The sequence below is a fragment of the Saimiri boliviensis genome, chromosome 15 (assembly GCF_048565385.1).
Source record: "Saimiri boliviensis isolate mSaiBol1 chromosome 15, mSaiBol1.pri, whole genome shotgun sequence".
NCBI lineage: Eukaryota > Metazoa > Chordata > Mammalia > Primates > Cebidae > Saimiri > Saimiri boliviensis.
In genome coordinates this window covers 77,737,213-77,760,788 of record NC_133463.1, presented here as the reverse complement: position 1 = coordinate 77,760,788, position 23,576 = coordinate 77,737,213, and the positions used below count along the sequence as shown (strand labels likewise).

Genomic DNA, 23,576 nt, shown 5'->3' with positions numbered 1-23,576 from the left:
TTTATTCAGACATTGCTCTCATGGGCTTTCAATACAGTATATTTTCCCCAAATTCTAATACCTATAGATCACCTTGGGAAGCTCTGCATAAAAAAACATGCCCATGATGGCTGATGAGTGGGGTATTGGTAGCCTCAAACTGATTTCCACAACTTAGTTCTACTAAGTTTCAAGGTCAGGAGGAGAGCTAGTTAAGAAATAGGAACAAGCTGTAGGTTGAAATTAGAGGTGAACTACTGTAATGGTTACCACAATTAACCGTGAATAGGTACCTAAGAGCAGTACATGGCATTGAAGTTGGGCAATATGCCCATTTTTTCATCATCAAAGTTCTCAAAAAGGGGAACACATTGGAACTGCATGATAAATAATACAACAGTCATGTGAATTATATAAAGCGTTAGTTTTAGTTCTATTTGATTTGTTACAGAGTAGATAATAAATTTTTCATTGAGAGAATAAAACAAGAAGATGCCATGTCCTTTATGGAAGAATATCTACCATGACTAATCTGAGCAATCTATAAGCCCCTTTCCAAATATTTCAGTCTAGAAGCAACACTAAGAAAGCCAACAGTCAGATTGGAAGTACAGTGTCACAGAATCTGAAGGTTAGACAGTGACGCCTCCAATCAGGGTTCCCAACAAAGCAGTCTATAATGTTGGGGGAGAAGTTGCTTAATGTCGTGAAGTCAAATTTTATAATGCTATTGATCATAAAGGTGTTTGAGATAATGCATGTAAATAAGTAAGGATATAATGGGTCATTCCAAAGTGGACTTAACTTTTCCCCTTAAAGGTTGCTCCTTGACTTCAAAGCTGAGTATTCTCAGTTGAGTCAGATTTCTCAACACCTAGCACTATCTGAGAATTCTACACATGTATTCAGAGAGACCTTTCTCATAGGGTTTCTGCAATTCTGTTGCCAGTCTTGACTAGGAGCCTGGGGGAAATCATTACAGTATTTTGGAAATGCTTATTCGGTTTTACTTTTTGTCAAGTGGTGGCTGGATTTGGGTTATTTCTGTGAACACATCTGCCCTGAATTTGCGTATATGATGAAAACAATTCTTTGTTAAAATGTTTTTTTTGTATGTTTAAATTTTATTTTGAAATATTTTGTTGTGGCTGAGATGCATGCTTTCCTAAGAGGAATTCCCTTATTAAAAAAATGTGGATAATGCATAGGGTATGGTGGCTTAGAGAAACAGCAAAAGACTAGAAACACTAGTATATTCATAATTCCAGCAATTCCCAGCTGTGGGAAGGAAGGAGTCAATTATCATTTAAACAAAATCTTTACTGAGATGTAGAAACATACACAAGTCTTTTTTTTTTTTTTTTTTTTTTTTTTTTTTTTTTTTTTTGAGACAGAGTCTCTCTTTGCCCAGGCTGGAGTGTAGTGGTGTGATCTCAGCTCACTGAAACCTTTGCCTCCAGAGTTCAAGCGATTCTCCTGCCTCAGCCTCCTGAGTAGCTGGGACTACAGGTGGATGCCACGACACCTGGCTAATTTTTTGCATTTTCAGCAGACGTGGGGTTTCACCATGTTAGCCAGGATGGTCTCGATCTCCTGACCTGGTGATACACTGGCCTCAGCCTCCCAAAGTGCTGGGATTACAGGCATGAGCCAACATGTCTGGCCCCATACACAAGTCTTTAACATACAACTTAGTAGTTTTCATATATGGAGTATTCTCTTTTTAAATTATAGATTCAAGGGGTATATGTGTATGTTGTTACATGGGTCTATTCCTTCATGTTGGGGATTGGGTTTCTAGTTAACCTGTAACCCAAATACTAGACATATAATCAATATGTAGTTTTTTAACCCTCTTCTCCTTCCCACACTCTCCCCTTTTGGAGTCCTCAGGGTCTCTTATTTCCATTATTATGTCTATGTGTACCCATTGTTTAGCTTCTACTTAGTGAGAACATGAGGTATTTGATTTTCCATTTTTGAGTTGTTTCACTTAGGTTAATGGTCTCTACCTCTATTTGCATTGCTGTAAAGCACATGATTTCATTCATTTTATGACTGCATAGCATCCCATGGTGTATATATACCACATTTTAAAAATCTAATCAAACATTGATGGACACTTAGGTTGATTCCATGATGTTGCTATTGCGAATAGTGCTGCAATAAACTCACAGTGCAAGTATCCGTCTGATAAAATAATTTATTTTCCTTGGAGTATATGTCCATATTGGGGTTGTTGGGTCAAACTGTAGTTGCAATTTTAGTTCTTTGAGAAATTCCCATACTGTTTTTTACAGTGGCTGAACTAATTTACATTCCGACCAACAGTCTGTAAGAATTCCCTTTTCTCCACATCCTTTCTAACAGTCCTTTGACTTTTTAGTAATAGCCATTCTGATTTGTGTGAGATGCTCTCACATTGTGGTTTTAATTTTGATTTCTCTGATGATTAGTAATGTTGCACATTTTTTCATTTGTTTGTTGGACACTCGAATGTTTTCTTTTGAGAATTGTTTGTTCATGTTCTTTGCTCACTTTTTAATGAGGTTATTTGGTTGTTTGATTGTTGAATTATTTATTTATAATAGATTCTGGATATTAGTCCTTTGTCAGATGCACAGTTTACAAATATTTTCTCCCATTCTGTAGGTTGTCTGTTTAGCCTGTTGATTATTCCTTTTGCTGTGCAGAAGGTTTTTAGCTCAATTAAGTCCTATTTATCTATTTTTGTTTTTGTTGCAATGGCTTTGAGGATGTGGTCATAAATTCTTTGGCTAGGCCGATGTCCAAAAATGTTTTTCCTAGGTCATCCTGGAATTTTATAAATTTATATCTTATGATTATGTCATTAATCAATCTTTTTTTAAATTGCATTTTAGGTTTGGGGGTACATGTGAAGAACATGCAAGACTGTTGCATAGGTACACACATGGCAGTGTGGTTTGCTGCCTTCCTTCCCCTCACCTGTATCTGTCATTTCTCCCCATGCTATCTCTTCCCACCTCCCTACCTCCCCGTCCCTACCCCATTTCCCCCAAATGGACCCGTGTGTAGGGCTCCCCTCCCTGTGTCCATGTGTTCTCATTGTTCAACACCCGCCTATGAGTGAAAATATGCAGTGTTTGATTTTCTGCTCTTGTGTCAGTTTGCTGAGAATGATGGTTTCCAGGTTCATCCATGTCCCTACAAAGGATGCAAGCTCATCATTTTTTGATGGCTGCATAATATTCCATGGTGTATATGTACCACATTTTCCCTATCCAGTCTATCATCGATGGGCATTTGGGTTGGTTCCAGGTCTTTGCTATTGTAAACAGTGCTGCAACGAACATTTGTGTGCATGTGTCCTTATAGTAGAATGATTTATAATCCTTTGGATATATACCCAGTAATGGGATTGCTGGGTCAAATGGGATTTCTATTTTTAGGTCATTGAGGAATCACCACACTGTCTTCCACAATGGTTGAATTAATTTACACTCCAACCAACAGTGTAAAAGTGTTCCTATTTCTCCACATCCTCTCCAGCATCTGTTGTCTCCAGATTTTTTAATGATCGCCATTCTAACTGGTGTGAGATGGTATCTCAATGTGGTTTTGATTTGCATTTCTCTAAAGACCAGTGATGATGAGCATTTTTTCATATGTTTGTTGGCCTCCTGTATGTCTTCTTTTGTAAAGTGTCTGTTCATATCCTTCGCCCACTTTTGAATGGGCTTGTTTGTTTTTTTTCTTGTGGATCTGTTTTAGTTCTTTGTAAATTCTAGATATCAGCCCCTTGTCAGATGGGTAGACTGCAAAAATTTTTTCCCATTCTGTTGGTTGCCGATTCACTTTAATGACTGTTTCTTTTGCCGTGCAGAAGCTGTGGAGTTTGATCAGGTCCCATTTGTCTATTTTGGCTTTTGTTGCCATTGCTTTTGGCATTTTGGTCATGAAGTCCTTGCCTACACCTATGTCCTGAATGGTTTTGCCTAGATTTTCTTCTAGGGTTTTTATGGTGTTAGGTCTGATGTTTAAGTCTTTAAACCATCTGGAGTTAATTTTGGTGTAAGGTGTCAGGAAGGGGTCCTGTTTCTGCTTTCTGCACATGGCTAGCCAGTTTTCCCAACACCATTTATTAAACAGGGAATCCTTTCCCCATTGCTTGTTTTTGTCAGGTTTGTCAAAGATTGGATGGTTGTAGATATGTTGTATTTCCTCTGAGGCCTCTGTTCTGTTCCACTGGTTTATATCTCTGTTTTGGAACAAGTACCATGCTGTTTTATTACTGTAGCCTTGTAGTATAGTTTGAAGTCCAGTAGTGTGATGCCTCCTGCTTTGTTCTTTTTGCTTAGAATTGACTTGGCTATGCGGGCTCTCTTTTGGTTCCATATGAAGTTTAAGGTGTTTTTTTCCAGTTCTGTGAAGAAGGTCATTGGTAGCTTGATGGGAATAGCATTGAATCTGTAAATTACTTTGGGCAGTATGGCCATTTTCACGATGTTGATTCTTCCTAACTATGAACATGGAATGTTTCTCCATCTGTTTGTGTCCTCTCTTATTTCATTGAGCAATGGCTTGTAGTTCTCCTTGAAGAGGTCCTTTACGTTCCTTGTATTCCTAGGTATTTTATTCTCTTTGTGGCAATTGCGAATGGCAGTTTGTTCTTGATTTGGCTCTCTTTAAGTCTGTTACTGGTGTATAGGAATGCTTGTGATTTTTGCACGTTGATTTTGTATCCTGAAACTTTGCTGAAGTTGTTTATCAGTTTCAGGAGATTTTGGGCTGAGACGATGGGGTCTTCTAGATATACAGTCATGTCATCTGCAAAAAGAGAGAATTTGATTTCCTCCTTTCCAATTTGAATACCCTTTATTTCTTTTTCTTGCCTGATTGCTCTGGCTAGAACTTCCAGTACTATATTGAATAGGAGTGGTGAGAGAGGGCATCCTTGTCTAGTGCCAGATTTCAAAGGGAATGCTTCCAGTTTTTGCCCATTCAGTATGATATTGGCTGTTGGTTTGTCATAAATAGCTTTTATTATTTTGAGATACGTTCCATCAATACCTAGTTTATTGAGGGTTTTTATCATAAAGGGCTGTTGAATTTTGTCAAAGGCCTTCTCTGCATCAATTGAGATAATGATGTGGTTTTTGTCTTTGGTTCTGTTTATGTGGTGAATTACGTTTATGGACTTGCATATGTTGAACCAGCCTTGCATCCCCGAGATGAATCCTACTTGATCATGGTGGATGAGCTTTTTGATGTGCTGTTGCAATTGGCTTGCCAGTATTTTATTGAAGATTTTTGCATCTATGTTCATCATGGATATTGGCCTGAAGTTTTCTTTTCTTGTTGAGTCTCTGCCGGGTTTTGGTATCAGGATGATGTTGGTCTCATGAAATGATTTGGGAAGGATTCCCTCTTTTTGGATTGTCTGGAAGAGTTTCAGAAGGAATGGTAGCAGCTCCTCTTTGTATGTCTGGTAGAATTCGGCTATGAACCCATCTGGACCTGGGCTCTTTTTTTGGGTGGTAGGCTCTTAATTGCTGCCCCGACTTCAGACCTTGTTATTGGTCTATTCAGGGTTTCAGCTTCTTCTGGGTTTAGGCTTGGGAGGATGCAAGTGTCCAGGAATGTATCCATTTCTTCCAGGTTTACTAGTTTATGTGCATAGAGTTGTTTTAATAATCTCTGATGATGGTTTGGATTTCTGTGGAATCTGTGGTGATATCCCCTTTATCGTTTTTTTATTGCATCAATTTGGTTATTCTCTCTTTTCTTTTTTTTAATCTGGCTGGTGGTCTGTCTATTTTGTTGAGCTTTTCGAAAAACCAGTTCCTGGATTTATTGATTTTTTGAAGAGTTTTTTGTGTCTCTATTTCCTTCAGTTCTGCTCTGATCTTAGTTATTTCCTGTCTTCTGCTAGGTTTTGAGTTTTTTTGATCTTGCTCCTCTAGCTCTTTCAATTTTGATGATAGGGTGTCAATTTTAGATCTCTCCTTTCTTCTCATGTGGGCACTCATTGCTATATATTTTTCTCTAGAGACTGCTTTAAATGTGTCCCAGAGATTCTGGTATGTTTTGTCTTCGTTCTCATTGGTTTTGAAGAACATCTTTATTTCTGCCTTCATTCCATTGTTTATCCAGTCAACATTCAAGAGCAAGTTGTTCAGTTTCCATGAAGCTGTGTGGTTCTGAGTTAGTTTCTGCATTCTGAGTTCTAACTCAATTGCACTGTGGTCTGAGAGACTGTTTGTTATGATTTCTGTTCTTTTGCATTTGCTGAGGAGTGATTTATTGCCAATTATGTGGTCAATTTTAGAGTAGGTGTGATGTGATGCTGAGAAGAATGTATATTCTGTGGATTTGGGGTGGAGAGTTCTGTAAATGTCTATTAGGTTTGCTTGTTCCAGGTCTGAGTTCAGGCCCTGGATATCCTTGTTGATTTTCTGTCTGGTTGATCTGTCTCATATTGACAATGGGGTGTTAAATTCTCCCACTATTATTGTGTGGGAGTCTAAGTCTCTTTGTAAGTCATTAAGAACTTGCCTTATGTATCTGGGTGCTCCTGTATTGGGTGCATATATATTTAGGATCGTTAGCTCTTCTTGTTGCAGTGATTCTTTTACCATTATGTAATGTCCTTCTTTGTCTCTTTTGATCTTTGTTGCTTTAAAGTCTATTTTATCAGAGATGAGAATTGCAACTCCTGCTTCTTTTTGCTCTCCATTTGCTTGGTAGATCTTCCTCCATCCCTTTATTTTGAGCCTTTGTGTATCCTTGCATGTAAGATAGGTTTCCTGGATACAGCACACTGATGGGTTTTGGCTTTTTATCCAATTTACCAGTCTGTGTCTTTTGATTGGGGCATTTAGTCCATTTACTTTTAGGGATAGTATTGTTATGTGTGATTTTGATACTGTCATTTTGATGTTACCTGGCTGTTTTGTTGGTTAGTTGATGCAGATTCTTGATTGTGTTGATGCTCTTTTACCATTTGGTATGTTTTTGGAGTGGCTGGTACTGGTTGTTCCTTTATATGTGTAGAGCCTCTTTCAGGAGTTCTTGTAGAGCAGGTTTGGTGGTGATGAAATCTCTGAGTGCTTGCTTGTTCGCAAAGGATTTTATTTTTCCTTCACTTATGAAGCTTAGTTTGCTTGGATGTGAAATTCTTGGTTGAAAGTTCTTTTCTTTAAGGATGTTGAATATTGGTCCCCACTCTCTTCTGGCTTGTAGGGTTTCTGCTGAGAGATCTGCTGTGAGTCTAATGGGCTTCCCTTTGTGGCTAACCCGACCTTTCTCTCTGGCTGCCCTTAGCATTTTCTCTTTCATTTCAACCCTGGTGAATCTGACGATTATGTGCCTTGGGGTTGCTCTTCTTGAGGAATATCTTTGTGGTGTTCTCTGCATTTCCTGGATTTGAATATTGGTCTGCCTTGCTAGGTTGGGGAAGTTTTCCTGGGTAATATCCTGAAGAGTATTTTCCAGCTTGGATTCATTCTCTTCATCACATTCAGGTACACCTATCAAACATAGATTAGGTCTTTTCACATAGTCCCACATTTCTTGAAGATTTTGTTCATTCCTTTTTGTGCTTTTTTTCTCTGTTCTTGCCTTCTCTTTTTATTTCATTGAGTTGATCTTCGACCTCTGATATCCTTTCTTCTGCTTGGTCAATTCGGCTGTTGAAACTTGTGCATGCTTCGTGAAGTTCTCGTGTTGTGTTTTCAGCTCCATCAATTCACTTATAATCCTCTCTCTGTTGTCCATTCTCGTTAGCATTTCATCCAACCTTTTTTCAAGTTCCTAGTTTCTTTGCATTGGGTTAGAACATGTTCTTTTAGCTCACTGTAGTTTCTTACTATCCACCTTCTGAAGTCTGATTCTGTCATTTCACCACACTCCTTCTCCATCCGGTCTTGTTCCCTTGCTGGTGAGGAGTTGTGATCCCTTTTAGGAGGAAAGGTGTTCTGGTTTTGGGAGTTTTCATCCTTTTGTGCTGGTTTCTTCCCATTTTTGTGGGTTTATCCACCTGTTGTCTTTGTAGTTACTGTCTTTCAGATTGGGTCTCTGAGTGAGCTTCTAATTTGTGGATGCTGAAGTTACTTTTTTTTTTAAGCTTTCCTTCTAACAGTCTGGCCCCTCTGCTGTAGGACTGCTGAGGTCCTCTCTGGGCCCTGCTTGCCTGGGGATCACCTGCAGCAGCTGCAGAACAGTAAGGGTTGCTACCAGTTTCCTCTTCCACTCTCTTTGTCCCAGAAGGATGCTCGCCAACTGTCAGTCCATTCTCTCCTTTATGAGGTGAGTCTTTGGATCTATGGGGGTCAGGGAGCTACTTGAGGAGACAGTCTATCTTTTATTGGGGCTTAAGTCCTGAGCTGTGAGCTCTGTTGTTCATTCAGAGCTGCTGGGCAGGTACGTTTAGGTCTGCTGCAGCTGAACTCATAAACCACTTTTTATTCCCAGGTGCTCTGTCCCGGGGAGTTAGGGCTTTATGAGTTTCTGTTGTGCTGCTGCTCTTGTTTTTTCTTTCAGGTCTGCCCTGCTCAGCTATCAGCCCACCTGGCCACTGTCTGCCCGCAGAGGCTTTGCTGAGCTGCTGTGGGCTCCGCCCAGCTGCCCTGTGCTCTTCCCTGCAGTCCTGTTTATATGGGCGTAGTTAGAACTGTCTTGGCAATGGTGGCCCTGCCTCTGTTATGGCAGACTCTCTCTGTTGTGGCAGGTTGCCTCGGCAATGGCGGGTTGCCTCAGCAACAGCGGCCTGCCTCCTTAGTGGTGGACAGTCTCAGTAATGGTGGATGCCCCTCCCCCACCGAGCTGGACTGTCCCAGGTTCAGCTGTGCTTGCTGTGAAAGGCTCAATCCAGAGCGTTTTCAATTACTGTTTTTGTTTTCCTTGTTGTGGGGGGTGAGGGGTGGGACAAACTGAGCCTGATCACCTGTTTCCCTGACTCAGAGTCTTTTTAAAAATTTTTTTAAGTTGAACACTCAGCGTTCCCGTCTCTTGTTGAAAAGGCACCGGGATCTCCCGTGCTGTGACTCACTGAGTTGGCTCAAACAGTGGTGCCGGCTCCTGGTGGATTTTTTGCCTAGGAATCTCCTGGCCTGGCTTGCTATTTCAGATGAATGGGCAACTCTGCCATCTCAGGGTTCCAATCGCCAGCTAAGAGGGCTCCTAGACCAGTGGCTTTTGTATGGAGAACCGCCACAACAGGTCATGGTCAAAGCAGCCGCGCGGGCCAAATCAGCCCTGCGGGGGCCAAAACAGCCACACCGGCTGGAACAGCGGCGCTGGCAACCCCTCTGCCTGGGTATCTCCTGGTCTGTGGGCAATAAAAATTCATCTGGAAATGCGGCATCCACTCACCTTCTGCGCTTTCACTGGGAGCTGAAGTCCTGAGCTGTTCTTAGGCAGCCATCTTCCCAGCATTCTGTCATTAATCAATCTGAAGGGATTTTTTAATTTTTATTTTTTTGTGAGAGACGGGTCCCGTTTCATTCTTCCACATATGGTTTGCTAGTTTTTCCAGAACCATTTATTTTATTATTATTATTATTTTTTAAATTGTTTTTGGACTCTGGAGTATATTTGCATATCCGGCATCCTGCAGGATTGTTGCATAGGTACATACATGCCATGGTGGTTTGGTGTCTTCATGCCCATCCCCCCAGTTGCCTACGTCAGGCATTTCTCCAGGTGTTATCTCTTCCCCTCCTCTCTGCCCACCACAGATGTCCCCCCTCCCCTCCCCTCCACTCCCCTACCTAGCCCTGTGAGTGTTGTTTCCTTTCATGTGCCCAGATATTCTCATTGTTCATCACTCATCTATGAGTGAAAACATGTGGTGTTTGGTTTTCTGTTCTTGTGTCAGTTTGCTGAGAATGATGGTTTCTAGGTTCATCCATGTCTCTACAAAGGACACGAACACATTGTTTTTTATGGCTGCATGGTATTCCATGGTGTATATGTACCATATATGTTTTTTTGTCCAGCCTATCATTGATGGGCATTTGGGTTGGTTCCAGGTCTTTGCTATTGTAAATAGTGCCATGGTGAAAATACGTGTTCCTGTGTCTTTACAACAGAATGATTTATAATCCTTTGGGTATATACCCAGTAATGGGATTGCTGGGTCAAATGGAATTTCTATTTCTAGATCCTTGAAGAATTGCCACACTGTCTTCCACAATGATTGAACTAATTTACACTACCACCAACAGTGTAAAAGTGTTCCTTTTTCTCCGCAACCTCTCCAGCGTCTGTTGTCTCCAGATTTTTTAATGATTGCCGTTCTAACTGGTATGAGATAATATCTCAATGTGGTTTTGATTTGCATTTCTCTAATGACCAATAATGATGAGCATTTTTTCATATGTTTGTTGGCTGCATATTTGTCTTCTTTTGAAAACTGTCTGTTCATATCCTTCACCCACTTTTGAATGGGTTTGTTTGTTTTATGTTCCTGTTAATCTGTTTTAGTTCTTTGTAGATTCTGGATATTAGTCCTTTGTCTGATGCATAGATTGTGAAATTTTTTTCCCATTCTGTTGGTTGCTGGTTTACTCTAATGATTGTTTCTTTTGCTGTGCAGAAGCTGTGGAGTTTGATTAGACCCCATTTGTCTATTTTGGCTTTTGTTGCCATTGCTTTTGGTGTTTTAGTCATGAAGTCCTTGCCTGTGCTTATGTCCTGAATGGTTTTGCCTAGGTTTTCTTCTAGGGTTTTTATGGTGTTAGTTCTTATGTTTAAATCTTTAATCCATCTGGAGTTAGTTTTTGTATAAAGTGTAAGGATGGGGTCCAGTTTCAGCTTCCTGCATATGGCTAGCCAGTTTTCTCAACACCGTTTATTAAAAAGGGAATCCTTTCCCCATTGCTTGTTTTTGTCTGGTTTGTCAAAGATCAGATGGTTGTAGATGTGCCAGCACCATTTATTGATTAAATTCTCTTTTCCCTGTTGTTCATTTTTGTTGACTTTGTTGAAGATCAAATAGTTGCAGGTTTGTGGCTTTATTTCTGGGTTTTCTTTTCTGTACCTTTGATGTCTTTCTGTCTGTTTTTATACTAGTATCATGCTGTTTTGGTACTATAACCTCATAGCATAGTTTGAAGTCAGGTAATGTGATTTCTCCAACTTTGTTCTTTAGTTTTAGGTTTGCTTTGGCTATTTAGGCTTTTTTTTGGTTGGTTCCCCTATAAATTTTAGGGTTTTTTATCCTAATTCTGTGAAAAATGGCATTGATAATTTGATAGGAATTGCAGTGAATCTGTTGATTACTTTGGGAAGTAGAGTTATTTTAGTGATATTTATTCTTTTATCTGTGAGTATAGGATGTTTTGTTCATTGGGTTCATCTATGATTTCTTTTTTTTTCTTTCTTTTTATTGTATTTTAGGTTTGGGGGTACATGTGAAGAACATGTAAGATCGTTGCATAGGTACACACATGGCAGTGTGATTTGCTACCTTCCTCCCCATCACCCATATCTGGCATTTCTCCTCATGCTATCTCTCCCCATTTCCCCATCCCCCACTGTCCCTCCCCTATTTCCCTCTGACAGACCCCAGTGTGTGATGCTCCCCTCCCTGTGTCCATGTGTTCTCATTGTTCAACACCCACCTATCTATGATTTCTTTCATCAGTGTTTTGTAATTCTCTTTGTAGAGGTCTTTAACCTTGTATTTCTATGTATTTTATGTTTTGTTTTGTTTTTTTGTGGCTATTGTAAATGAGATTGATTTCCTGATTTGGTTCTCAGCTTGAGCGTTGTTAGTGTATAGTACTGCTGATTATTGTGCATTAATTTTGTTTCCTGAAACTCTGAAGTCATTTATCAGGTCTAGGAATCCCTTGGAGGGATCTCTAGAGTTTTCTAAGTATATAATCATGTCATTAGTGAGTAAGACAATTTTACTTCTTTTCCAGTTTGGAAGCCTTCTATTTCTTTCTCTTGCCTGATTGCTCTGGCTAGAACATCCAGTACTATGTTGAAGGGGAGTGGTGAGAGTGGGCTTCCTTGCCTTATTACAGTTATTAAGAGGAATAATAATTTTCCCCATTCAGTATGATGTTAGCTGTAGTTTTGTCATACATAGCTCTTATTATTTTGAGATATATTCTCTCAATGCCTAGTTCATTGAGGGTTTTTATCATGAAGAGATTTTGGAATATTTTCAATACCCAAGAGGGATCCTTTCTTTCACTTCAGAAGTCCATACTCCAACCTCCCTAAAATCATGTAAGCAATTTTCTGACTACGATCACCACAACTTAGTTCTTGACTTTCATGTAACTGAATTATACAAAAAATAGTGTGTCCTATCTTGTAGGTGTCGTCTTTCACTCATTCATTGCTTTGCCTGTGGAATCTGATGGTAATATTGCTTGCAGTAGATGTTCTGTTTATATTGTTGCATAGTATTCCATTTTATGAATTTGCTGCAATTCATTTATCCTTTCTACTATAGATAGACATTTGGATTATTCCAGTTTTTAGCTACTATAAATAAAATGTTTTGAAATTTATATACTTTGAGTGGGATTAGAAACAAAAGAAGGCTCTGCAACAGATACAGGCTGCTGTGCAAACTGCTCTGCCACTTGGGCCATATGAGCTAGAAGATATTATTATTCTTAAAATGTCAGGGCTACATAGGGATGCTGTTTGCATCCTTGGCATACCTCTATAGTTGAGTTGCAGCACAAGTCCTTGGGATTACAGAACAGATTCCTGCTTTCCTTCACAGATGATTACTCTCCTTTTGAGAAACAGGTGTTTTGGCCTGCTGTTCGTATTGTCACTGAGTCTTTAAAAGACATTTTAATTTCTATCAAACTGTCTACTTTAAGATGGTGGGGAATAAGATAAGACTAGTGAATCCTATTAACATGGGCCGATTGCCAAACATCTTTGCCCGTGAAGTGTGTTCCTTGATCAGAAGTAATTCTGTATGTAATAATGAAGGTGGGTAAGGCATTCCATGGATGGTAGTTTTGGTAGAAGCACTATGTATAAGGAAAGCGAATCTCTATTCATGCCTGTTCCAGTAAGAACAAAATATTGCCCATGTTATGATGGAAGCACTCCAATGAAATTAACCTACCCCAAGGAAACGTGCCATATTAGGGATGCTGTGTTAGTTTCTGTTGCTGAAAGACTGGGCACTCAGCAGTGGCCAGAGCCAGACTGACTTTGCTGAGTGGAAGTTCATGTTGCTGAGCCCATGCTTAACCTCCATTTCTGCCACCACAGCCACTTTGTCATTAGCCCATTAGGCAATGGCAAGGGTTGCTGGGGAGAGAAGCTCACTAGTATCCACAGAACAAGTCATCCTGTCCACTTGATTATTAACATATTTCTCTGCTTAGGTCACCGTTTGGTGAGCATTCATATGGGACATAAACATCTTCATTTTTCTGCAATTCAGAGAGTCAGTCTACACACCTCTTCCCCTAACCTTCTTGTCACCACCTTACTTTCAAGTCTCTGACTCAGCCTGGAATTTACACCACTGGCTTTCCTGGTTCAGGGCTTTGGACTTGGACTGAAGCTATACCATCTACTCTCCTGGGTCTCCAGCTTGCCAACTGCAGATTTTGTGACTTCTTAGCCTCCATATTGTGTAAGCCCATGCCTTACAGTAAATCATGTGCATACATGCTTACACCACATACATATATACATATATTTATACACATACAGATAAAGTATTCTATTGATTTGTTTCTCTAAAGAATGTAGAACAATGTAAATTTTGGTAGGCAAATATACTCATTTACCTATGCTGACGAATGGAATTACAGGGTCATAGCATAGACATGTGTTTAGTTTTAGAAACAGACAAGTTTCAAGAGGTTCTTTAAAGTGACAGCTTTCATTTAAGGGTAAAAAGTGATCTTTTTCTCCTTTGGGGAGGGAGGAAAAGAGAGCAAGAGATGCAATTAGACAATATCTTTATAAGTTTCACATGAAACAGTAAGATTATGTATCTCAGATGTTCTGTGTTTTACATAGAAGAGGTGGAAAGAATTTTTGTTCTCAGGGAAAAGAATCTAAGGGAGGATACTGAGTCCTTTCCTTCCTTTGGCTTCTTCTCCTTGTTTGCTACCTTTTGGTAAAGACATAGATCACAGCCTACAGATGGAATAATAAAACAGAGATGTCAAGTGAAATCGCAGAGCTAAACTGTAAATAACCCTGATATTTTAATACTAAATCAAACTATAGAAAGATTCGGGGTTACCTTTTCTTAGATATACTGTGGAAAAAGAAGGAAAAGAACAAGATTAGTAAGAGAGATTAATGAAGAAACTACATAATTATACCTGTGTCTCTTTCTTTAAAATCTTTAAATACCATGTTAAATACAGCATCTGCTAAAAATCAATGTTTACTTTGGAAGAAAAATTGTTTCTTGAGTATTCAGCTTCCAAAACTATACCACAAAACAGATAAAAAAAACACTGGAATCCACCTTATGGTTGCCTTGTAAAAGGAAAAACAACTTCAGTTAACCTCTCTTTAGGAACCAGATTATCTATTACCATGATACTACAAATCACTATCTTGTTAATTATTCATGTATGTTCTTGTTGAGACCTTGATGAGTACGTGTCCCGGATATTTACAGGTGGCAATCCATCCCTCCCAGTCATTACAAATTTCTCTTAGGATCAGCAATACGAGTACATTGTCAGCTGCAGGCTTTAGAAGGCATCTAACTATTATATAGGGCTTTGGGGCTATTTTAAAATTATTTGGTTTTATGCCTAAGCTAAATGGGGATGTGGCAACTACCTGCCTTGTGATCAGTGCAAAGATATACAACAGATAATTCAGGTTCTCACAGGAAAAGCTACATAAACATTTTGTAATGTGAACTCAGGCATGTCAGTCTCCCACTTTGGCTCTCGGCCTTTTTATCTGGCAGAAAGAGGTTTGAGGAGATAATCTCTAAAGGTGTCTGCCAGCTCTAATGCTCGATGACTTTATAATATTCATCTGGAAATGAAGTTATTTTACCAGTAGATCTCAGAGACCTGCATTGTCAATATTTATCAAAGGAAGCTAATCAGTTCAACTAGACAAATAGAGTGTGACCACTATTGGGCTGACACTGTTTAAAAAAATCAAGAAGAAGTTGTGGAATAAATTGACGAATAAATAAATGCATGCATCCACAAAGAAAGCACTGCACAACCAGAATGACAAATTTGTCTGAAATATAATTACTATACTTCGTTGAATGAAATACTAAAACTGAGTGCCAGTAGATGTCTGACTAACTTTCCTTAAATCTCGGATGTCCTCTGATTACAATGCTTAGTGTGGTATAGAGGGGAAGAACATGGTGTCAGAAGATCTGATATCACTTCTTGAACCTACCACCTATCAGCATTGTGACGTCAGGAAAATCACATCATCTCTTTGAATCTGACTTGTTAGTTATCAAAAACTTAGTTGAACTTGATAGTTTAACTGGCAAGGACATAATTTCTTAGTGATCCAAGAATTGACGATATTGTGAAGATAAGGTTATTTTACAAACTGAAAATAACTATTCAAGTTGTATTTCATTTGTATTATTAACAAACAATGTGATTTGAAAACAGAAGGGAATTAATGCAAGAATTAGGACCAGCAGATATCAAGGAGGCTTCACAAAAATGGCATTTGGCAAAATCACTGTTTTCAGTCCTTTCCGTTTTCTGGTATGAATCAGGCATAAATTAAGGAATTCAACACAAATTGACCATTTATTTTGTGCTAGACCCTTGCTACATTTTAAAGATTCAAAAATACCCATATTGTGATTCTTTTAAAAAATATTTTCATTTTTAATTTTTGTGAGTACATGGTAGGTGTATATATTTATGGGGTACATGAGATGTTTAGATACAGGTATGCAATAGGAAATTAGTATATCATGGAGAATGGAGTGTCTATCCCCTCAAGCATTTATCTAATTACACTCTTCATGTTTTTTTTTGAAATGTAAAATTAAGTTATTATTATGTTCTTGATCTTATAAAGATCATAATCTTGTGGGATTCCTACATATTTGCTGAAAACTCTCTTTGTTTCAGGCAACTATTAGGTTCCAACAATATAGTGGGGAATATGGAAGGCACTGACATTGTCTTGAAGAGCTTACTTGTGGGCATAACACATAGACCTTCAAAAAATTAATTTTGATATACAATGCCATAACTGCTATGATAAAGGACTTGTGAGCTGTTAAGGGAACCCATTTGGGGGGTACTTAGACTAACAGGGAGAGAAGAGGGGAGTGTTTAGAAGTGGTGTAAATCAGTGTTCCTCAAAGCTGAAATGCCTAAGATTCACCTGCAGATCTTGCTAAAATGCAAATTCTGAACTAATAGGACTAGGATGGAGCCTGGGACTCTGTATTTCTAACAAGCTACCAGGTGGTGTTGATGCATCTGACCAGTAACTTGCAATGAGACTTATGGATGTAGGAAACACAATAAGTTTTAAAGTAAATCATTCATTTGACATCTGTGACACGATTTTGCCTGATTGATCTTTCTTGCTGGAGAAAACAAACAACAGAATTAAAGATACAATTTACTTTCCTTCCAATGATTCTCAAAAGCTCTAAAGAGGTGTGCTCTCTAGGGAGGCATATCTAAACTATCAAAGAATTTTCTTTAAGAACTAAGCCCACTCCAAGCCCTTGGTGCTCCCTTTTCCTGATAATCACTACTACAGTGAGTCCCTTTAAATAAGAGATTGTTGAAACTGTGTATCCTAAAGACATGTTGAGATTGAAAACCACTACTACCATTTAAAACCTCACACAGATTTAAAGTTTGATAATCTCCATGAAATCTGTTGATAGTTTTTTTTTTCTTTAATTCTTCTCACTTTAAAATATCATTATGGAAATAATGTTGAAAGTCCATCTTTTCGTTCTTCTTGGGATATAGGGATGGGTAGGCAAGTTGACCGTCATGTTGAAGAATACACAGTAATATGAATGACATTGAACTCAGACAATTATCATAGGGTGGACAATATATTGTGTATACCTGTAGACAAAGTCTGGGTGCCCAGCTCTCCTTTGTGTGGCTTTAAATAAATCAGTTAATTTCTCTGAGTCTTAATGGCTCATATTTAAAAAATGACAATAGCATATGGCTCAGGGAGTAGGCATTAGGATCCAGTGAAATGATGTGGGTAAAACAGTTGGCAGCTAGTAGGTTTTTCGTCAGTATTAGTGTCCTTTCTCTTCCTCACTCTATTTGGAGTAAAAGAAGTTTGGATTTAGTGTTATCCTTCCACTATTTTTTAAGAAAATCTTCATCTTTATTAAATAGAAAGCCAAGAAAACATCTGCTACTTTTCCTTTCTCTTGAAAAACGTGTGTGTGAAAATTAAGGCAATGAAAAAGTTCACCTAAGTCTTGCTTACAATTCAAATGTTGTCTTGTAGAGTCTTTGTGTTTTCTGTGAGTTAGGACTCATGATTGAGTTCTGTCCTTTATCTATAGAGATATCTGTTCATGAAGTTAGATCAATATGACTTAAGAGTATGTCCAGTAATTGGGAGATTCAAGATCAATAGATATTTAATTAAATTTTTCCCTAACAATCACAGCTATGCTACAAGAAAATGCGCTATCACAGGAGCTAGTGGGTTTTCTAACACTGAAGGGCAACCAGATATTGAATATTGATTGTTTAATTACCTATTTCATGCATCAAAAACCTATTGGATACCTTCTAAGTGTCAGACAGTGTGCTCAACATTAGGGAAAGGGTTGGGATTATACATAATGATGACTGATATGGCCAGAATTGAGAACCTGAATCTCCTTTAAAAATATTTTTTCCTTAAAAAAAAAATTTTATTTAGCAGGGTGGGTAGAAACATTCAATAGATAAAACTTTTATGTGTAATATAAAGGATTTATTACATGTTCTACAAAATATTTTACTTATTTGAAATTGTATTACAATTGTAATTTTCTGAATTAGCCTATCTTATGATCATATTGAAGAGTTTAAATGGTATATACGCTTAATAAAGACACAAATTATAGTCAATAGAACTAAGTCACGCATTGTTTGGTCTGGGGATGTAGCTGATTTTGCTGATGCCAAATAGTGCTCAGTTGGCTGGTCATCCCATATTGATGGTAAGGCCCAGGCTGGATGCTATAATTTATACATGCCTGCAGCAAAAAAGTCTAACAGACAGAGAGTAAGTCTGTTGAAGAACACTTTAACCTTTCACTCAGGTATGCCGTCTCCTTCCAAAGCAGTAAGACCAGTTTCCATTTTGTAGCTGTGTAAGATTAGTGTGAATAAATATAATCCAATGAGGGCCATATTTCCAGTTTGCTCCAGGTTTGTTTTACTATACCTCAGAGACTGCAAATACCAGAGGCTGCCTGACTAACCCTTTAATATTTCTTGTTCCCAAGTAGTCTAATGATTATAAAGTCAGGTGTGAAAACAAATAACCACAAGATAATGTGGTAAATGTTATGGTGATTATTTCTGTCTGGCACTAGTCAAAGAGAAACAAGGTGAGGCCACAGAGTGGTCAAGTGGTCACCAGGACTCCATGGGAGCCGAGTTCAGTTAGAAAGGACTTCTAACAATAAACAGCAAATATCTCAGACATTTCATATTCAAGACAGGCTGTTTGTTTATGTTATTGTTGCTTTCTTTTCAACGAGATCATTTTGGCTATGATTTTATAGACTGTATAGAGGGAAAACTAGTGATGAACTTCTAAAAAGGAAGTCATTTACTGTTTCTCCAGAGAATCCATTGATTTTTTTTAAAAAAGAGAAGCCATATTCTGCCATTTGAGATGTAAGAGCTCTTTCCTCCAGAGTGTTGTTAAAGTTCAGAATAGGATTCACTTGCAATCTTTTGTCTAATAATGTCTGTAATTAGATGATGTGGGAATGCTTCCCCTATTTTCACTTACGTAGTTCATTTGGCTTGTGACTGGTATATAGGACCCATTATAATCCAAATACCTAAAAGAATGAGAATGAGGTCTTGAGAATGTCTTTGTGTTTGCTTCCCAAGGATTTCTTTTTAAGTTAGTAAAGATAATATTTACTGAGTGTTTGTAGTGAGCCTTGAATTATGCCCAACATTATAGGAGATCCTCTCTTACCCTAAACTCATTCTACCTCGTCCATTCCTATCTCCGTGAATGGTACCTGTTTCTACACAGCTGCCTAAGTCAGAAATTCAGGACCCACTCTGCACTGCTCCCTCTTTCTTACCTATTGTGTTAAGTAAAGTAAGTACTGTTGATCGGCCAGCTATGACACCTGTCCTTTACTGATAAACGCTGAATTACTCTCGTGTAGGTACATTAATCAATCACCTGAATTACTAAAATTACTTTTTTAATTATAAAGATTTCAAACATACATAAAATTATAGTATAACATAAAAACATCTCTATACTCCTTGCTCAATTATTAACAAAACTTAACATTTTTATACGTGCTTCAGATTTCATTAAAAATAAAACAGAAACAGTTAAAATTTCATTTAGTATTTATCTGTTTTCTTTACCCTCTTCCTTCCTTTGTCAGAGACAAGAAGCCATGCACTTGTACGTTCTTCTATTTCATGTTTTTAAAAATATTTATTATACATACATGTATTTATAAACAGCATTTGATATTCTGTGTATTAAAATATATCAATATGGTATTAAACTATATACATCATCTTAACATTATAACTTCTTTTTCTTTTATGTTTCAATCTTTAAGAACTTTTTTTTTTTTTTTTTTTTTTTTTTTTTTTTTTTTTTTTGAGACGGAGTTTCACTCTTGTTACCCAGGCTGGAGTGCAATGACGCGATCTCGGCTCGCCGCAACCTCCGCCTCCTGGGCTCAGGCAATTCTCCTGCCTCAGCCTCCTGAGTAGCTGGGATTACAGGCACGCGCCACCACGCCCAGCTAGTTTTTTTGTATTTTTAGTAGAGACGGGGTTTCACCATGTTGACCAGGATGGTCTCGATCTCTCGAACTCGTGATCCACCCGCCTCGGCCTCCCAAAGTGCTGGGATTACATGCTTGAGCCACCGTGCCCGGCCTAAGAACTTTTTTATTTGTCATCATTGTGGCTCATTTTAGCCTCCTCCCCTTGCTCATATGTAGAATCCTGGTCCAACAGCAAGAAACTTGACTCTTACCTTTGAGATCTATTTACTTGTTCAATTTCAGTATACAGACAGTCCCTGACTTACAGTGGTTCAGCTGATGATTTTTCAACTTTATAATGGTGAAAAAGCAATATGAATTCAGTAGAAACCATACTTCAAATTTTGAATTCTGATCTTCTCCTGGGCTAGCAGTAGGCATATTAAATGCATCTTCCACTTATGGTACTTTCAGCTTACACTGGGTTTATCCAGAAGCAACCCCATTGTAAGTCTAGGAGCATCTGCACATGTTTCATAATAACAGAACTGTTTACCTGCATCCCTGTAGGAAACAACTTTATCAGCTAGAGCACGGTACTTAGGTACAATTTATTTTGCCTTTCTGCAGCATCTACTTATTTTCAAAGTTATTTCAGTCAGCATTTTTCTCCACTCACGACTTAAAACTGATTTGTTTCATACATTTGAAATGTACATAAAGCCAGAAATCCAGAATCCACCCTGGCCTGCTCCCTTTTTCTTACTTACTGTGTTAATGTAAGTACTGTTGATTGGGCAGCTATGATACCTGTCCAATTTAATGATAAATGCTTACATTTGTAATGTATGAAACAAAATCTTTTTTCACAGCTGCCTTCTGTTGCAGTGTCTTGAACCTGTAAATAATTTTTAAAATTTGCATACATAAAGGTATACTCTTCATGCTGTAAGGTTCTATGGATTCTGCCAAATACGAAGTGTCATATATCCACCATTACTGTATCATAAAGAATAGTTTTACTACCCTACAAAATCCTCCATGTTTTACCTATTCAGGCCTCTTCTGGCAAAAATTGACCTTTTTATTGTTGCTATAGTTTTACCTTTTCCAGAAATCCACATAATTGAATCAGGTAGAATGTGGCTGTTTTAGATTGCCTTTTGTTTTTAACTTAGCAATTTGTATTTAAGATTTGTCCACATATTTTTTGTGGTTAAATAGCTTATTTATTTTTACTCTTGAATAATGTTCCATTATATAAATATACTTCATGCCGTTTGTTGAACGATTCATCTATTGAAAGACCTCTTTGCTGCTTTTAGCTTTTGGATATCATAAATAAGACTGCCATATCATTTACATGTATGTTTTTCTGTGGACATACGTTTTTGAACCAGTTGGGTAAATCCCTAGGAATGTGATTGCTGGATCATATGGTAAAGCTAGACTTTCACATTGCTGGTGACAGTATAAACTGCTACAAGCTTTCTGTAAAGTATTTGCACATTATTTCTCAAAAGATTTCACATTCTAATACCATTTGACCCACTATTTCTATTTCTAGGAATGCATCCAAAGGAAACAATTACAAACGGGAATAAATATTTATGAACAAATATGTGCATTATTTATGAGAGCAGAAACTGGAAACCACCTAAAAATCCAGTACTATAAAAATGAATATGTAAATTATTACATATGCTCATGTGAAGAAATAGAATGTAATTATTAACAATCACATTTGTAATGTTTATCAATGATAATAAAAATACTTGTAACATTGAGGAAGGTAGGTTATAAAATTATATTATCTCAATTATGTAGAGAAAAATGCTTAGCACAAGGCTGAAAGAAAACATGTCTAAAATATTAATGACAGTTGCTTCTGAGTATAAAAAAGAGGTGATTTTCTTCCCTGCTTTGCTGAAGATGTCTGTAATTTCTGATTCTCACTCTAAGTATTAAAGTATTTGATAACCCAGGAGGTATTTTAAAATCATTTTAATAGGATATTTTGGAAGTAGAGATATTTTTACACCCAAATCCAAGTACTACCACCTCCATAAAATCTTCCAAAATCCCCTTAATTAAAAAATAACTCCCAACTTGATTAATTTTACTCATATTAATTTGTCCATTTAGCAATCTGTATGTCATATGGTATGGTTGTGATAGGCCCATATTCTATGCCCTACAGGAATCCTGGATTTATAGGACAGGAAAGCACATATTTTTTTTTCATTACAAGATTTGCACAGCTTTCTTACTAATAGCCAAAAACTGGAAACAACCCAAATGTTTTTAAGTGGGTAAATTTATAGCAAAGTATGTTATCTCATTGTATGAGATATTACTCACAAATAAAAAATAATGAACAATTAATATACATGAAAACATGGATGAATCTCAAAAACATTATGCTGAACAATGGAAGTTACAGGATAATGAAATATCTTCAAAGGAAAGTACATAATTAACAGAGTGATTTTAAAAATATGCACCACATCTAATGAATGTATTTATACAGTGACTTGGGATAACAGAGGAAAGAATGACAACTTTGCTTTTCTGAAGAGGTAGAATTATTGAGTTGGCTTATAAGAGCATTCAGTGGAAGTCACCTGTTAAAGAATCAGACATGGGAAGATAGGGATTTGTAATCACAGGTAATAGGGGGTGCAAAGTTCCCAGTAAGCTTCTGAGTGGATGGAAGATTAACTGAGGTGAAGTTAGTTTAATTAGACAAGAGGCAATGATTTATGGACTTGCATACCATGCCATAATTTGGGTTGGGTTTTATAATTTTACATTGTGTTAGGGAACCATTGAAGATTTGGTTTAGTAGGAAATTGATACATCCACTTTCTTGTTATTTAAAGTCTGTTTTCCCACAGCACAATCCAGTGTTTGGCATGCAATATGTATATTTTTGAGATGAAGTCTCACTCTGTTATTCAGGCTGGAGTGCAATGGCATGGTCTCAACTCACTGCAGCCTCTGCCTCCCGGGTTCAAGCAATTCTCCTGCCTCAGCCTCCCAAGTAGCTGGGACAATAGGCATGTGCCACCACACCCGGCTAATTTTTGTATTTTTAGTAGAGACTGGGTTTCACCATGTTGGCCAGACTGGTCTTGAACTCCTGACTTTAAATGATCCACCTCAGCCTCCCAAAGTGCTGGGATTACAGGTGTGAGTCATGGCTCCTGGCCCTGCCATGCAATTTTAAACAGGCTTGGCATTCAATAAATGGTGGTGGTAGAAGAGAATTCTGACTTTGGTCAAAGGCAAGTTGTGTCTGAGATGGGCAGAAAAGATCTCTTGTGGGTGTTTGGAAATTGAAAACTAAAACCCAGGTATAATTTAAAGAAAGGGTTCTCAGAAACTTTTCATGATTGATCTCATAAAGAGCCTTTTTAGACACTTTTACCTCATAATCACTGCACCCCTGCAGAATTTGAACACTGGAGATATACTTGTTATTTATCTAACTTTATGTTTATCCGTGCTTCATATGAAAGAAGATACCATTTTATTTTTTACCTCTTTCCCTCAAGGTAAATTTTTGTCCACTTAGTGGTGATAGGATCCCCACTGAAAGTACATAGGTTGAAACCTTTTAAAAAAGTACTTATGACAAAATATATATAATGTAAAATTTTCCATGTTAACACATTTTAAGGAT

General features: G+C 37.8%; 1 long non-coding RNA gene across 1 annotated transcript in view; it reads left to right on the top strand.

The window, feature by feature from the left end:
- LOC101046435 (uncharacterized) overlaps positions 1 to 23,576 on the top strand; it is a 32,587-nt gene that overhangs the window by 5,373 nt on the left and 3,638 nt on the right. The window contains exon 2 of the long non-coding RNA XR_166555.3: positions 20,522 to 20,670. This is a non-coding gene — a long non-coding RNA (uncharacterized LOC101046435). The remainder of the gene's footprint in view (positions 1 to 20,521; positions 20,671 to 23,576) is intronic.